The 18,741-nt window shown below is 38.9% G+C and overlaps 1 protein-coding gene across 1 annotated transcript in view; it reads right to left on the bottom strand.

Moving 5' to 3' along the window:
- The window catches only part of SLC1A1 (solute carrier family 1 member 1), an 80,056-nt gene that overhangs the window by 43,731 nt on the left and 17,584 nt on the right, over positions 1 to 18,741 (bottom strand). The gene's annotated exons all lie outside the window — the stretch shown is intronic.

Genomic DNA, 18,741 nt, shown 5'->3' with positions numbered 1-18,741 from the left:
AAAGCTCCAATTCATTTTACTACACAAATGGGAATACAGTGTGTCAGAAAAGTGACTCAATTCTTAATGGACAGCTCAGTCTGAAGTTTCAGTTAGGCAACTGGAGCCTCAAAGAAGTCTGCATCTACTTTCTTTTCCCTTAAACTAATCCATAGGCCTCTGAGAAACCTTTGTCATGCATTAAAAATATAATATATATATATATATATATAAAAAATTTAATATATATATATGTTGTGGCAATGCGGTATCCTGCCACAGTCTAAATCAAGGTTATAACCCAGGATTCTCAACTAAACAGCTTGAGGGGCTTCAGGACCTGGGGCCTGGAGATTTCAAAGTGATTTGGGAGGGATGAAATCTCCAATCCTGGGTCTATGTTTTGTGAACATCCAGCACACTGATTACACAGGTATGTGCAGGCCTTTTGTAGAGGCCTAACCATGGTTCTGGACTCCACCCCAGCAGACAGGAGGTCATTGCCCCGGAGTCAGTAGGGCTCCACCTAGGAGAGGAGGGAGCCAGGGCAGCAAGGGGCTGCTAGCTGTGTGCAAAACAGCCATTCAGAAAAGAGTATGCAGGAGACAGATGTGAGCCTGAAGTGGAAGGCCAGAGCAGCAGGACTGTATGTATAAGCCAGGAAGCTATGAGGGAAATCATTTGTTTAGATTTATGGAACTTAAAAAAGAAAGCGAGTGGCTGTGTGCTGTAAAAGCTCTACCCTTGATGCTAGTATCCAATATATATATATATATATACTGTATATATATATATATATCTATATATCTTCACCACTTGCTATAGTGCTGCCTTTTAAGTTTAAACATTATTTCGGCACTCCTTATAAAGGGATTAAATAGGAATATTTCTACTTTTTTGTTAGTTCAAGTTGACCTTTTTCAATCCGTTTATAAACTGCCGCAGCTATTAGATAGATTTATGCCTGTTCACTGCCATTTGCTTTCTGTGTTAGTCATTTTCACTATTACAATAATATTATAAGTAGGAATGAGTGTGAAATTTTAAAAATCCTGAAAACGAATTTTGCTAAATTATCAGTTTCAAAGAAATAAAAAAAATTGTCCACTAATTTTGCCTTGTTAAAATCCAAGGAGAAATCTAAAAAACAAAATGTAAAGCTGCTGATAAAATTCTTTAAAAAAGATGTACACACCACCAATGTCTCACCTGTTGCTATACAAGAAGAAGCCTTTGTCAGGCAAGCAAAAGCTTCTGTTTCCACCAGCTTCAGTGAATGATTTTTTTTAAATCAAAGCCACTTTTTGAAATAACAACATAATGAATCATCATCACATCCTCATTTTACCTAGTCATAGCTTCATCAATGTGTTCTGTTTACTATACAGCTCATTGATACATACATCAATTTTTATGAATTAATTTCATTATTAATAGACTGTTTTTTTTAATTTGCTATTTGCTTTATTTCAAGTTGTCAAAAAAATAATAAAAAGTAACACAAAAAAGTAAAAACTACACTCAAAAAACAAAAACACCCAAAAGTCATTTAAAAGTCCCTAAACCCTAAACCTAAAAAACTACACTCAAAAAACAAAAACACCCAAAAGTCATTTAAAAGTCCCTAAAACCCTATAAAATATCTAAAACCATCATCACTTAGCCTTTCCTGTTGAATCCAATGCACATAAGTTACGTTTTTTTAATTAGAAAAAATTAAACTGTGTGTACATAGAGGTTTTATCTGAAGGGATCATGAAAGATTTCTACTGTCCGCTTTCCACAATAGCACTGTTAATGACTGCTCTTGTTCAACATTATTGATTGTGGTTACAGTGTAACTGCATTTGTTTTTACTTAACGAACTGACCAGTTAATGGTTGTAAAATGGACTGTGGGAATCTTCCATCACCCTTCTGTCCAGTTATTATGTCACTCTATATTAGAAAGATAGATTCTACAACTTAAGGCTTGAAACTGCAGATGTGAGACAGGTTTACATCCCGGCTGCAATAAACAATTGATGGGATTTTGCAAGAAAAAAAGACAGAGAATGGGTCTTTCCCTATTTATTAAACCAGTGCAGGGAAACGATAATTTGTTTAATACGGATTTCAATTTGTGACTGGCAAACTTATATTATAAAGCATCCTCATAGTGCTGAAGGTCATAAGTTAGGCACAGCCCTCCAGCCATAGGAATAGGTCTATAAGGGGAATATACCTTTTTTAAGTTAATACAAATCCAAAATCCAACAAAATACCGAGCATCCATTTTACAATTGTTTACAATATTTTTCAATGTATTTCTGTAATTTGACATTTTGTAAAGGTAAAGCAAAACATTGAAATGGAGACACCTGTTCTGGGGACAACTGTCTAAGAGAAAGATTCCCCTCAGCTTCTAATTTTCTGTTGCACCACTGGGACAGAATGTGAATGGAAATTTCCCCAGTGGTACCCAGACACCAAAAAAGAAGCTGGCAGGAATTTTAACCTTTCCATTCTCTTCCCAAAATAAAAAAAGCTTGGGCTATACAGACACTTTAAAGTGTTACTAAACCCCGGACCCTGCATTCACTATATCTGGTCTCTCACAGTACACACAACATGGACATGCAGTTATTTTAGTAAATATAACCTGCTAAATACCTTTTCTCATCAGAAAACAGCTAAATGCACAGCGAAAATACTTATATTTAAACTTTCTGTCAAAGGATTTGAAGGATTTGTATTATTGTACACATAGCCCTGAGATTTACACATTCCTGTCAGACAGAATAGCCAGGTTGGTGATCTGTCTTTTCTCTGCTATAGTTGTACTATATAGCTTTGTCACCTCTCTGCCCCATGCCTGTTATTGGACAATGAAGGAGCAGCAACTCAGTGATCCTTGACAGCATGTTCCATTGTGGCACATATGTAGTCACTGCACATCTAATTGGGTCCTAGTCCCATTCCTTCTCTCTCATTTTGAGTATTGTTGTTCAAGGGAATGTAAGAGTCTAATACCAGCTTCATTACAAAAAATAATTGTAATTATATTTCTAAATACATAACTGCATTAATTGGTGTATTTTTCCTTTTCTTTGAGTTCAGCTTTAAGTGACTAATGATAATGGGAAATAATTATCTATGGAATTATGACTAATAATAAGCTTTCAGGCTCACTACAAAACTAAAAGGCTGTTTTATAAGCAAATATAGGTACCCAGAGTGGATGATTGGATTAGTAGGCTACATTGTGGAAGCTGAAGAATTGGTATATGTCTGTCATAACAAATATGGTAAGTTTTAAAAAGATATGGCTGCTTGCATCTATCTACTCGACTGGCCCACTATCTCTTGATCACTTGGTATACCTGCTGTAGATAAATGGTGGTAAGAGTTTTGTTCTTCCCCAATGCTGCTCTGCGGCTCATTCTGGATTTCATTGTTAGGACAATTGATCTCAGACAGTACCCCCCTCCCTCTCCTTGTTTTTTGATTTTTTTTAAATTATTCTCTTTATCACCTTACTCTTTGTTAACTTAAGAAGCCCATAGATGAATCATTTATTTTAATTTAATCAGTGGGCTAAACAAACAAAACATGACTCTAATCCCCCATCCACACAGAGGTGGATGGAGGATTCCTCCCACTGTGCCTTTGCATTCTGACAATTGGGCAACTTCCCCACTGTCAGAATACACTGATCAGCAGGTTATAGCCTGATTGAATAGCAAAAATTTAACAGGGCAATTGTACTGAAGTTGATTAGTAGACAGACTTCTGTACAACCACCCTGTCGATACATGGACCGAAATTCGGCTGGTCTTTGCTGAACTGGACGCATTTCAATCCTTGTATGGTTGGCTTTACTCTATCCCCTAGTGGGGAGGAAGAAGACTGCAGAACGCTGTACATGCAAGTTGCTGCTAAGTATTCATTTGATTTCGAGATACTTTCACACTACATTTGTGCAGGTTGCCTTTTTGACAATATCTTTCTTGTCCACATAGGATTTGACAACTTTTTTATTTAGCTTACTGGTACTATGTAAACATATGGGAAATGTATGCCGATTGTTTATCTTCGATTTTCATTTTTGTGCAACTCCCTCCAAAATATAAAAGTTTGTATTTCTGTATACTTTGAAATGCAGTAATAAAGATTATACAAAAAAGTACAGTGAAAAAAAGAACTCTTCAGTGATAAAATTCCTACAGAGGCAAAACTGTTATTATAGAGAGGATTACAGAAACCTGTGCATGTAATTCTTCATAGACAAGATGATGCTGTTCACTAACATGTCTTATCACTACGCGATATCTCACTGGACTTGAAATGAGGCCATGACCGAGATCTTCACATACTGTGCTCCCTGAACATTTATAAATGCTGATGGAATCATAACTTTTTAATTCATTAACAGGGGGAAATTATATAGTATAAGCAGCAATCGCTGAGCCTGCATCAGATATACAAACATATACAAAAATCATTTTTACATACTGACAAACCTCAGTCACAAGCAGTCCTGTCCTTGCCATTTCTATATGTATTAAGACAAACACAGAGATGTGACAGCAACTCAATTTCTTTTCTTCCTTTGTATGTGGCCACCAAATAAGGCATCATTACCAGAGTCAGGAAAGCAAGCTCAAGCTTTCCATGCAAAGTGAGCTGATCATGCCTAGCTGTTGAACATTCCATAGGTGGGGCATGCCAAGCCAATCTTCATATGTGTTATTCCAAGAACATAAACAAAGTTAAGTCAACAGCATGCTAATTTTCTAGCAAACTTTACTGCAATATTATATACATTTGGATTAACTACAGAATAACAAACTGCTCCCTAGTCCTAGATGGTTATACAAAGAATACTTAAAAATACTGTATATACCAACACTGGACCTCCTGCCTTTCAGTACCTGTCAAGGTCCTACCTTTTCCCAGAGGTTATGTTACTCCATGTGCTGGCATCCATCTTGGATTTCTGCTGAGCATGGTGGGAATCTTTTATGCCTTCAAGTCTCTGAGGTCCATCCCCCAGAGGGGTGTGGCTGAGTACATATAAGCCTGTGATCCGCACATGCTCTTTGCACTTGTGTCTTTGTCTTGCTACAGCTCTGTGTATACGCTCGTGACTCTTCTGGTATTTGACTTGGCTTGTGACTAAGACCATTCTCTGTGTTTTCCTTCGATCTGACCCTCCGTTGCTGAACCCGGCCGTGACCTGTTATTCTCTGTCTACTGTTCTGTACCGTTTTGTCCCGTTGTTGTCGACCCGGCTTGCCTGACTACGCTATTGTCATTCTCACCAGCTACACGCCATTGGCGGCGGCCATTACTGCAGCCGGGGTGTCTCAGGGGCCGCGACCTGGTTCCTGGCTGCGTCAAGTCCATCCCCACCATCAGGGGCCCTGGTGAAGGGCAGCCTGAGACTTAGACTCCGCGCCCTGAGGGACTTCGGTCTGTTGGTGGTGGTTGTCGTCAGCCAGTGCGTTACCCTGCCACTAGGCCTACCTGTCCGTTCCACAGCCCTGCCCTGACAGTACCTAAAGGAAAACAAATGGAAAATCAGGTAAGGATTGTTCTCCTTACCTGATTTTCCATTTTTTTTACTTTTCCATTAAAACATGGAAAAGTAAAAATATACATCACATTTTAAATAATTATTGTATATAAAAAGACTCTAATAAAGTTGTGTCCACTAAAAGTTTGTTCGTTTGTACAAAGCATAAAATATTATGGTTACCTTTAAATAAGTCAGACTGTAGGAGACTTATTATGTACTATATATCATAACCATCAAAATGTACTTTAAACTTAGAATATACAGGAGCTCCTCAAAAAAATTTAATTTTATAAATGGACTGGTATTTTCAAATGAAGATAACATTTCTCACATGATATTTTAAGGTTTTCACAAAGTATACACCATGAATAAAGAAGAATTATACATGGTATAAAGGTTTGTATTTCTGTATACTTTGAAATGCAGTACTAAAGATTGTACAAAAAGGGCACACTGAAAAAAAGAGGAACTCTTCAGTGATAAAATCCCTACAGAGGCAAAACTGTTATAGAGAGGATTTCAGAATCATGTGCATGTAATTCTTCATAGACAAGATAGAAGAAACTGCAGAGATAAGTAATGTTTGAGGGGAATCTACTGATATTTCCTGTAAAAGGTGGAGAAAGACTTCCCATTCCTGTAAAGCCTCAGGGAATCCGTTTGGAAAGCAATTAGTATCCTCATGCACATCTTGTATAAGTGGACACACAAGTAGGTTTACATCAAGAATGGTTGGTGAAAACTTGCCCCAATAAAATGGAGCATCACTGCTAATATAGAGTCTCTAACCTCCCCAATCCCAACAGATTCCTAGTTGACACCACCCATCAAATGCTGTAATTGGGCTGCCAAATAATAAAACCAAGGGTTTGGGAAGGCAAAACCACCCCTCTTCTTAGCCTGGTTCAACTGTTCCAGTCTAATCCTAGCAGTGCCACTCTTTCAGAGCAGAAAGCAGAAAATGGAGTTAACTACACTAAAGACTTTGTTCAATTAATGGTCCAGGCCGAATATTCACTAGATTCAGAAACTGTAGGCATTACAGCTCCCAAGGAGGAATCAGGGTCACCGAGGAGCAGCTGCATATAATCTGCATAAAAAATGTTTTTTTCCTGCAAAACACCATATCGAAAAACGACAATAGTGTCGTTGGCCTGAATACTGGCAGCCAGAGGTTCTATAGCTAGGGTGAATAGAAAGGGGGGGAGAGGATACCCTTGTCTGGTACCACATACCAGTTCAAAGACTGAGGAGATCCTACCTCCCTCCTTTATGACAGCCTGTGGATGGTGATATAGTAGAAGAACCCGTGCAATTAAGGTGTCTCCAAAAGCATACCTTTCTAGTACTATCCACAGATACCGCCATTTCATGCTGTCAAATGCTTAATTAGCATCCAGCAACAGTAGAACCCTAGCTCCCCCATTATCAAGTTGATAATAGTAGCATTTACCTTATTCAACCTCCTAGCCAGTACTTTAGCCAGTATTTTGATATCAGTTTGAAGCAAGGATATGGGCCTATAAGAATTGGACTCAGTAGCAGATTTATCAGGCTTTAAAAGTAATATAATCCTGGCCTTGGACATGGATGGTGGAAACCAGTTACAGTCCCTCACCTCATTGAAAACCTCCAGTATTTGTGGAAAAAGAATCTCGGCTCACTGCTGATAAACTTTTATGGGTAACCCATAATCTCCAGGTGCTTTGGAGATAGGAAAAGAGCTGGTCAACACCTGAAGTTCTTCTAATGTGAAAGGGGCATCCAAACGGGGAATCAGAAAGTTTAGGTAAGGACATAGACTGTAAGCAGCTCATCAGAACTTCCTGCGTATATGAAACGTAGAGATCCGAATAAAATCAGACATAACTGATGCAGGGGAATTTGCAAGGCCACAATTCAGCAGATTAAAGCCCTATTACAGGAGATGTGGGTCTAACATTCACAATTTTGGCAAGGAGATGACAAGTCAGCTCCCCCCTCTTCAGAAAGTAATTTTGGAGAAGAACTGTTGTTTTTCTGCTTTTTAAACAGGCTAAACAGGTTAGATAACATGTCCTGCTCTGAGAGAAATGCAGTCCTGGAAGAGTCAGAAGGTTGAAATATATATTCCCATTCAAGTCTCTGGATGTGCCAAGTCAAGAGCAATTCATGGTTTTTAGAGTCTGTTTTGACTGCATTTATGGCAGAGAAAACACATTTAAAGGTGTTCCACTTGAGCAACCAGTCCTCATATAGCGCATTAGCCTCAAAAAACCTTATTCTGCTCTATTGTTAGTGGGCAGCAATGTCAGCCAAAATGCACTCAAGCGCCAGGGGAGTTTAGGTAGAGCACTATGTTGTTTGGCAGAGAGCCAACAAACCAAGGGTAAGTGATCTGAAAATCCTCTCGTAGTATACTGAATCTTGGATACCAGATTGATAGCAGGGGCTGATCCCAGGAAAAGATCTATACAGGATAGCAACTCATGAGTTTTGGAGTAACAAGAAATTTGGATAGTATCAGGGTATTTCAATCTCCAATATCGGATCAACCCAACTCAACCAGGAATCTGGATAGGGCAGTACCACTGAATGAGGGCTCCAGGGTGGGTGGGGGGTGTTTATCTACTTCTGGGTTCAGGATGTTTACAAATACTTTAAATGTAATAATAAGCACAGGTATAATCTGCACACTCAATGATTAACTCACCATAAAAAGAATACATAGATTGCTATCTGAAAGACAGAGGTGTAATACTGTAAAAAGATGTTCTTAAGAGTTCCATATAATCCCTACTTGGAACTAAGGTGTGTCATCAAAAGCAGCTGTCCCAGATAGCATGGGGGATAACTGTACAATGTACAGATCTATTCACATTAGTGCAGTTTGCTTGCATTTTGTAGTGCTGAAGGGGCCCCCACCCCCAGCAGCTAGACAACTTCATTAAAAATACATATACATTTGCCTGATGCTGCGTTTAGGCCATGGAGTGGGGCTGAGAGGTAAGTTTATTCACAACACCCCTATCCACACTTCTATTGCATATCTCTCAACTGTCTCTCTATTAGAAACAAATTTTTGTGTCCCTCTTTTTTCCTCAGTTGTTGCTTTTTTGGTCCAATGTATTGCTCTCTATAAAAACTGTACTATATAACTATCGTAAGTGTTATTCTACACTAATGGTGGGCTTACGGAATTATATTTTTCTTATTATGTCTGTGTAGCCTATGTAACTTGGGGCATGGCAGGGATTTTTCTTTGTCTGCCATAAAGTTGTGTAGGCATAAAGTATTTTCAATACTTTAAATAGAAACTGGTAAAGACCACTTAAAGCCTACAGTATCTCCAGGAAAAGTAAAAATGCTACCTTGCAGTGGGGCGGCCCAAGCACAGCAAGGTTTAAATTCTTGTTTAGGTTTAGAGGGCCACATAAAGCAGTTTTAATCACCCAATTCTCCACTCCCCTGGCACCTGGTGCTCCCCTCTTCTCCCCTATGTTCCAGCAGTTGACTGTCCCTCGACATCCTCGCAATCAATACAGGGCTTTGGCCTCTGCATTGTACTTGAGGATATCAGGGGACCTGTAACCACCAGAGGCGGCGGTAACTGTTCTTAAAGCCTAGAAGAACAAGAAGAAAGAGGTGACACCCTCTAAGCGCAGCATGAAAGCTTTTAATGGATAAAAAGTGTAGTATTACAGGCCACTCACAAAACATAAGTAGGGTTGAGTTTGTAAATTAATAAGTATTCGCCGTAGTGAAGGAATGTGAAGTCTCTGGATGGATAGTGGTCTCCGGCATCTGGCGGTGGTCCTGGTGGCTTCCAGCACGTCCTCCTAGTTCCGGGATTCCCTCAGTTGAGACATCACTTCCGGTCACGTGATGGCAGGGGTTGATGCACATTCGGAGCATGCGTGCTCCCTCATCAGAGATTTAAGTAGAATTGCTTTCTAAATGCAAACAAGCATTTAGCTCTTGCAATGAAGGGGCAGCCCCACCACAAGGGAGCATTTTCCTTTTCCTGGAGTTAAGCTTTAGGATGTATGACTGCTTTCTACAACCTAGAATTAGATATGTGTTTGAAAAGGAAATGTGAATTATTACTATTTCTAATGCATCATCACTTTAAAAGTTTGCACTGCTGCTACGCTTATGTGTCATAAGTGCTACCTATATACTGGAAGGAATCTGGATGCACAACAACAATGGATAAAAGCGAGGAATGTGCAGAATACACAAATGAGGACCATCCAAGCATAACTGGCACAGGATATATTCAGAATGGAATCATTCACACTCAGACTCAATGTCAGAATTGCACGAATCCCAGATTACAATGAAATATGTTTTTTCATTTGGACATCTAAAGTACTGTAATTGCTGAAACCGAAGTAAAGCATTTTTTTCTGACTTTTCCAGTACCTTATAAAACTAATCATAATAAGTGCTGCTGTTAGTGCCATTAAGTTTACAGCAATCTGTATATTTTAATATGGTGTTCAGCTATTAATAAAATTCTGCTAACCCTTTGAAAGCTGGATTCCAGGCACCCTGATTTTCATGGCATTAGACTAGTTACTAAGTACTTACATTTGTACTGTTGCTAAGATTTTTTTCTTATATCTTCTGAAAAATCCATATCTAATGTCAAAATTTTGTATAGCTAGTGCAGCGACACCAGTGCTATGGCTTAGATTGACACTAGGACTGGTGCTGAGTATCCTCCCTGTGCATGTTCACTGAGGACATGTTTTCGGCATCCTGCCTCCAGTGTAATCACAGTCGGTAATGATTGTCAGGCCTTCTTTCAATGGGGACATATGAAATGCTCGAAAAAAGGGGTCCCCTCAGAGAGGTTAATGTTATGTTGGGGTGACATTGCAGTGCACAATGGTCCCTCCTCCAGTTTTGATGCAGAGTTAAGTGAAAGCGGCATGAACAGGTCACACGACAGCTACTTGAAGCTAAAAACAGGTATGTAAGATACAAAAACATCAACATTTTCTGCGCAGAATGTCTGCATTTTGGCCATAATACATTGTGCTGCCTTTGTTTTTATAACATAGAACATAGGCACAAGGCAGGCTTCCCTGCTGTTTATACAACTTGTCTATAGCTGAATGATGGCAGTGTAACATATACCTGTCACAAACATGGACTAGTCAAACTCTACATAAGATGAAAAAGAGTCCATACAGAGGTTACTGAAACCCGCATATCAAAATAATCAATAGATCCAGAAACATGGGCAGCTTGGCTAAGAGTGAGTAAGATAGATAGGTAATTAGCAAATGTGATGGTAATGGCAGCACCCAAATTGTTTACCAGAGCAAAACACCTACATCCAATGTTGAGTAAAGGAATTGTATGGATGTGATGGGATTCATTAGGGACGATTGACATGTAGTAGCAGATCTTCAATTTGAAGACAGCTAGTACAGTACAGAACTGCAGCATTCTGTGTACAAGTGGTGTTTCCTGATGCAGATCTATTCAAAACTGAAGCCAGTAATAAAGCAAAACTGCAGAGTAAAGTCTCGTACACACGATGAGAATATTGGATGAATGATTATGTGTTTTTTTTTGCATGCTAGTCTGATATTGTAAATGAAGAGGTTACTGAAGTCACAAAAGGACAAAAATTCCATAGTGATATAATGTATTGTAGTATATGTCTATTGTATTTTTGGATGAAAACTGTGCTAATCTGGTATTGTACGAGAAAAATGTTTGTGCTTTTCCCTTCAGATAATTTTGGACGAAAGCTGTGTACTAACAATCAGATTATCGTATGATCACTTTGAAAGCTATATTTTTTACATGATTTTCTGATCGATGAGATGGACAAAACCTGCCTCCAGCAGCAGGCAGACGCCCATGACTGGGAGACAGACATAGCACTGACTGAAAGGCAGGCATGCTCAAAGCAAATGGGGTGTAAGTTAATGGGCTTGGTTTGAGCTCTGCTACAGAAGCACCCAAAATCCATATTCATGAGGGGTTGGAGCTCACAGGCAATAATAGACTAGATAAAGATGGGCCTTTATTAAGAATAATTCAGCATTTCCTATCCAAAGTGCAGAAAAGGATTTACAGAGGAATAAAGGGACCACCAGGTAATCTATTATACCCCCACAACACTTCTTTTTTTAGGTGGCTCTAGTAATGAAAAATAAATAAAACTAGTGCAACATTAATTGATAGCTGGGGTCAGAATCAAGATAACTAGTAAACTTGTATAATGTCAGATCATGTACAGATAATAATTCTCTTTTTCATTGAAAGCTACAATGTTAATACCTAACATGGTGCATGGTGAGACAATAATAAAAAGCGAGGGGCTGGCATAAAGGATACTTTGACGGTTCTCTGTTAAACTGACTTTTTTGAGAGTGACTCTCCCTTAATGTGAACCATTATACTAAATTACATTTTTATAGACAAGACACATATCCCCAAACCTCTCTCTCCTTCTAGATCAGGTCCCAGTATTATTTTTATTTTACATGGTTTCTGAATAGAGAAACAACTTTTTAACTCCCTGTGACATCATCATCAACAAGCTTATAAAATCTTGCAGAATCATCAAGTATGTTTCTGTACTTTTAGTGTTTTCAAACAGAAAAATGTGGAGAAATGTGCATGTATTGCAGAGATCTACCCCATATGTTTCTTTTTAAATTGAGACATACTATATGCTTTAATTCTAGAAAGCGGTGTGGTTCTATAGTGATGACAGTCTAACCAATGCTTTCCTAACAAAAGAGGAAGACGCTGGCAATAAATGAAGGATTAGTATGTATTTTTATGTCAGTTCATTGTTTTGACTATTATCAAAGGCAATGAAACATATGAGAGATGTGCTATAACTTAAATAAAGGAATGCGCTAAAACCACAAACTATTCTTAATTTAGTGTAGAAACATTTAGTGCAAAAGATATATATATCTATTCTCAATTAATATAAAAAAAAATCAAAATTATGTGCAAAACTATTTTTTAGTGCATAAGTAATTTAAATAATTAAATATTGTGAATATAAAGATTGTCCAATTTTGAATTTCTTCAAATGTCCAAACAAATCCTTTTCAAATTCAAGTGCTCTCCAAGAAATTGTGCCAAAATCCACAACCAAAGTAAAGTTGGGTAACTCACCAGAGCTCCATGCTGATCAATCTCTAGATCAGCAAAAAATGCTTTTTGCTCTGGGAGCAGATGCAATAAATCAACTTCTCAGGTGTGATGATCAATAGCTACACAATCATCCATAAGGTAGGTATCCACAACTCAATATAACGGTTCCAGGAGCATTATATCACTCTCTCTTTTTATATCTCTCCACCGAGGTCATGTTTGGGAATGAAAGCAAAAAAATCATGGTGCAGCCAGTTTTTTTATAAAAGTATCCAACAATTTAATAAAGATTTACACTCACAAAAAGGGTGTCTTCACCGACACCAGTATAACAGCATAAAACAGCAAATGGTATAGCAGTCTCCTGCTCCCCTCACACTCACTACAGCGCTCGTGACTCAATCCTCTCCACAGACGTCAGCATCCAGCAAGCCAAGCCCTACTAGTTTCGTCATGAATGACGTCTTCAAGGGGCCGCCCCTTTATTTAAGTTACAGCACTAAGAAATTTATTTGGTTTCTTTGAGGTGGAATTGCTGCTTTAAAGTATTAAGGGTGTGGAGCTTTTATTACACTTGTGATATGAGAGCTGTGCAATGGTAATGATGGCCATGTCTATGATAAGCAGCAGACTTTTTTAGGCCCACAGTTTCAAGCAGATAAGTGATAGACTGAAACAGATATTTTTGGCCATAAATCCACTGATTTTTCCAAAATAAAGCTAAAACTGACAGCTCTCCTTTTGCCCTTCTTAGCTACATGTGCATGCTTAAAATATAATTTTAATGCGGAAAACATAAAAAAGGTTGTTGTATGGTAGGCCTGTATTCACACTTCCAATGGCTAAATTCTGCTGATGTTAATTCTGTAAAAAATGCTGAACATGACAGCTTTCCTTTAACCAGTGTCCCAGGCACTGGTTTTAGCTTTGCAAATAGTACACAACATTTTACCACACAATGCCTAACTCAGACTGCTGCCACATAACTGGCAAACACAATCACAAATCCAATTTGCTTTGGTAATTTCTCATTATAGTCAGTCTTTTGCTACGTATCAGACATTCACTGCCAGTAGGATTGGGAAATGACTAGTTTATACAATATACCGAATACTGAATTTTATACCATATGACCATAAATCACAGATAATATTATCTATTTTTTTTTTTAAAAAGGACACATTTGGGTAATAGGCTGCAATGTTACTGAAAGTACTGCTTGACAAATATAATCCATCAGTATTTTGGGGCTAGATCAGATACAAATGGTTCAAAAAACTCATTTCCAACCTTCCGTTGATGTATTTTTCAGGTACAGGGCAAAGATTAGCCTTTTCATAGAGAGATCCCACCGGCACACATGCACTGCTCTTTCTGCTTCATGCTTCCTCGTGATCACACAGTCTCTAGTTTCCTCTGTAGAGACTCCTCGCTCTGCAGTCACACGCTCCAAGCACACAAATTGCAAAGTAGACTGACAAATATGGGTAATGTGAAGTTAATATGGATTGATTGGACAAGATATTATGGGATTTATTTGGGTTTTTGGTGTGCATTTGGAGTTTTGGTGTGCATTAGTTCCTTGACAAAGTCCATTGGAAGAAATGAGTCACAAGAACTAAAGGCTCAGGCAAGTTAGGACTAAAATGCAATGGGGTTCTTTGACGTGGCCACTGCAGCTTACACATACAGTATATTTGCAAATGTGTTCAAACGAAACCCCTTGTTTTTAATGTGAACTGTTAGACAGGGTCAATTCAGTTTTGTTGCAGGCTGGCTGGTAAGTGAGCTGGAGGTTTTTGTTTGTTTTGCGACGTGCGATGTCCTTCCATGTGCTCCTTGCTGCAAAGGGAAATTATAGGTTGGGATGGTTGCCATTTGTTTGCATAGTTGGTGAATTGGTGCAGGGATGCACTGGACACCTTCAGCTACCATTGTGCTCTTGCTGGGTGTTCTGTACATCCCTGTACCTTTAGGGAGAGGTGGGCACCCTCCATTTACACCTGCCCTCAACCTATCTATTACTACAGGTATAGGTGCTCCACCTTGGGAGACCCTTGAAATTATAGAGTTAGGACTGCAGTACACTGGTGTGCCTTGATGTGGCCACTGCAGCTTACACATATATTTGCAAATGTGTGCAACTAAACCCCTTGTTTTTAATGTGAACTGTTAAACAGGGTCAATCCGGTTTTGTTGCAGGCTGGCTGGTAAGTGAGCTGGGAATTTTTGTTTGTTTTTAACACGCATGAGGTTTCCATTCAGATTTCAGACAAGCACTGGTAGGGGACATTTAGTTCAACTGTCAGAAGGGCGAGAGATGCTGAATGATTTCTTAAAGCAAGTGCTAGCAGCAGCAGGTGGATTTTATGTCATTAGGATATATAATCTATATAAACTAGTGCTGTGAGTAACACAGATACAAATGAGTTTAATGTGTTTTAGCTTTTAATAAAGAGTTATGTATAAAGCCCAACTCCAAGAACCCTAAATATTCTCCTTCGCATTGGGACTACACCCACAGTGCAAGAGTTAACTGCTTGTTTAGCCTAGGGTACAGTCAAAGCTCTTTTACATACCTGATCTTCCACTCACCTGGCAGATGGAACACCCTCATGCTTTGGTGGTGGACTGCCCCACAACATCCTCATATCCAATCAGGGCTGTGAACCCTGCATTAGTCTTGATGATGTCAGAGGACCTTAGACTGCTGGAGTGCAGGGGAGAAGCGGCTGCAGCGACCAGTCTAGTGCATCCCCTCTGCTAGGATTCCTGGAGTTCCACTTTAAATAATATCAAACTATCTGGAAACCTTATATTATTTTTTTCATGGCACTCCTGAGTAGACTACCTAATTGTGGAGAAGGTGGAACAGATAGGTGTTTTTAGGAAAGGGCTTCAGACCTTTCTCATCTCAAAGGTCTTTATCGTCTGGTGAATCACCTATGAGAGCACTGGCATTTTGGAGCTAAATTCACAGTATGGTGTTATGAAAACAGAAGGCAGAATTCACACATAGTATATAGTTTGTTTTAATATTGGATTTGTTTCTTAAAACAAAATATATGTTCATTCACTCCCCCTTGAAGACGTCAAGTGACGAAATGCGTTGGGCGTGGCCTAGTGGACGTGACGTCGGGACAGTCCTCCCAGCTGTTGGCTGTGAGATCGTGGTGCATAAGGGTCGTCCCTTGGTTTTTTCCCTCGTGGATGAGTTATTATAGAGGCTGTCATTGCTGGTGTCGGTTAGACACCTTCCTTGTGAGTGTTATACTTTACTAATAAAATTTTACTGGTTTTAAGCGTACTGCACCATCATATCTCTTCTGATTCCTCGAGCTTTGCCCATGTTATTGGAAGACCGTTTGCTGCTTAACTGTTCCATATGTGCTGCCTAGCTGTTCCATATGTGCTGATTGGATCACTATTGGTTGCTGTTCCTCTACTGGGATATCCTGCAGATCATCGCTCCCAGAGCAAAATGCTATCATGCTGGTTTATAATTTAATCAGCATATAGCTCTGGTGAGTGTATTCATTTCATCTGGTGTCAGATTCGCACATGGGTGTTTGTTTCAAGATTGACATTAAGTTGATATTGGATTACTGTTTATGGTGGCTGGACTTATGTTTATATTTATGGATTTTATTTGTTATTTCTATTATTTATCCTTGCATTTTTTGTGAGTAATTAGCGCACTCTTTATTTATACACATATGTTCATTTATGCATTTTATATCATTGTATTCTGGGATCCACCATTTACACTTAATTGCTTTATGTCGTTGTTTGGGTGTTTCCATACACTTTGAGCAGATTCTGTGTTTTTTTTGCACATTTGTGTTTTCCAGATAGCGCAAAACATTTATTTTATTTATACACATTTATTCAATGTTGACAATGTGTATCCTCAATTTAATTTTAAGGCATATAGGTGGGGAATTTTTGTTATTTCCCATATGCTCTGTTAAACAAGTTGTCTGCACACCATCAGGTGCAGAACAGATGGGATTACTCTCCAGCGGCTAGCAGTGACTACACTTTACAGGTGGTAATATCCAGCGCAGTGCCACATTATTAGGATAATAATTAGAACATTAGCTTTTGTGTATCTCACATACTTGGCATTGCTGGGTAGCATCCCTTTGAGTCTTACATTTAGAGAGTTCAGTAATGAAACCAAAAGAAATACGTATAAAATTTAGGATGCCCTTTGTTACATTTCCTAAACATAGTTATAATGATAGGGTCAGAGGTACAATTCTGATTCCTTAGTACTTCGATATTAGTTTCGTAGCAACAGGACTGATTTGTCAAGCTCCCATTGAACTCATAAAACTGTTGATACAGCTTATGTTTTAAACACATCTGAGCACCTAGCCAACACAGAACTACCGTACTAAGATTATCATACTAAAATCATAAAGCATTACAGTTGCTGTCCATTAGTACTCAGAGATAGTTATGCCTAAAGATCTATGTTACTGGCACAGATAAAACACTGACTTTTACAATGTATCTGTGATCTCAGTATAATATTATGTGACTAGAGCCATAGTAAACAATGCTCAAAAAAAGCAAGTCTCAGCACACTTACTAATGTAGACATTACTGGCTGCTAAGCTGCAATATATTACAAAAATGCGGTCATTTCAAGCCTTAAAATTGCATGACTTAATAAAACCGTAACAAACTACCCAAAACCTTAGATTGTACACCCCTTGAGGGTTAGGGACTGATGTGAATGTACAATATATATGTGTAAAGCGCTGCGTAAATTGACGGCGCTATATAAGTACCTGAAATAAATAAAAACTGCCCATAGGAGATACTAAAAGCCTATATAGGTCATCAATCTAGAGTTTACTAGGAAATATGGCCCTAGAATTATTTTCCAATCCATAATGCATGGTAATACCTTATATGTGTGACCCAATGTTTATTTCATACATAGGTGCACCTGATGTATGTGTATGTGTTAGTATGTGCATGTACATTGTACTTGGGGGCAGTACGGTTTAAACATTTTATGGGAGTGTTTTTGTATTAATTTTATTTAATGTTAATTTTTTTAAACTTAACTTTATTGCTAGCACATAGAGAATTAACAAGCTCTGTATATGATAGCACAGTGAAAATGACAGATTCTTTTTGAGGAGACATTAGGGATCTATTGGACCCCTAATGTCAGCTCTGCACTCTATGGAAGCTAATTAAGCACATAATGTGCTTGGCTGGCTCCTTCTCCAGCCACAGCAGCTGGGGAATAAAATGTATGAAGCCAAATATCACTTCAGCATCTTCTGCTTTTCTCGCTGACACCTACCATGGATGTCATGAGCACCCAAGAGGGTCAGCGGAGCCTGGGATGCATGAGGGGTGTGGTCAGGCAGGAGCGGCATCTCCTGTGGAAGGGGTGGTCAGGCAAAGGGGGAGGGGAAGCACTTTCTGCAGGTTGTGTAAGTGATAATGTGACTTTACAGCTGCCTGAATCACTTCTAGTAAAGTTGGCCATAGATGGAACAAATTTCAGCCAGTTCATCAGGGACAGGCCAAAATCTGATCAATGTATGGGCATGCTGGTTGTACTGAAGTTTATCCGGTGATCGACTTCAATATAACCCTTTGTATTCTACCAGCAGGGTAGGCAGAACACAATAGCGATGCAGGAGTGACTGTGTTCATGGGGGAATCGAGCAATTTTCTTTCTTTCTGCCTGTGATGGAAGGAAAAAAAAATGTAATAAGCTATGGCCTGCTTAAAGTGTTACTAAACCCAGGACCCTGCATCCACTATATCTGGTCTCCCACAGTACATACTACATGGAAGTGCAATTATTTTAGTAAACATAAACTGCTAAATACCTTTTTTCTCATCAGCAGTTAGAGCAATCTTGTGACTTCTATCAGTGTCCAGTTGAGCACATGTTAAAGCTTGTAGGAGGAGTTTTCATTCTCCTCTCACTGTCCTATGAGATTGCATAACCCCTAACCCTCTGTCTGGACAGTGCTGATTGGCCCTGTGCCGAGCACATGAAAAAGAAAAAACTCTCTAGCAATACACACCAAACTGAGCATGTGCAGAGTG

This window comes from Staurois parvus, unplaced genomic scaffold, assembly GCF_062004578.1.
Source record: "Staurois parvus isolate SC_StPar_1 unplaced genomic scaffold, SC_StPar_1.0 ptg000929l, whole genome shotgun sequence".
NCBI classification, from domain to species: domain Eukaryota; kingdom Metazoa; phylum Chordata; class Amphibia; order Anura; family Ranidae; genus Staurois; species Staurois parvus.
Note: the sequence above shows the minus strand (reverse complement) of the source record. Positions and strands in the feature narration are given on the sequence as shown.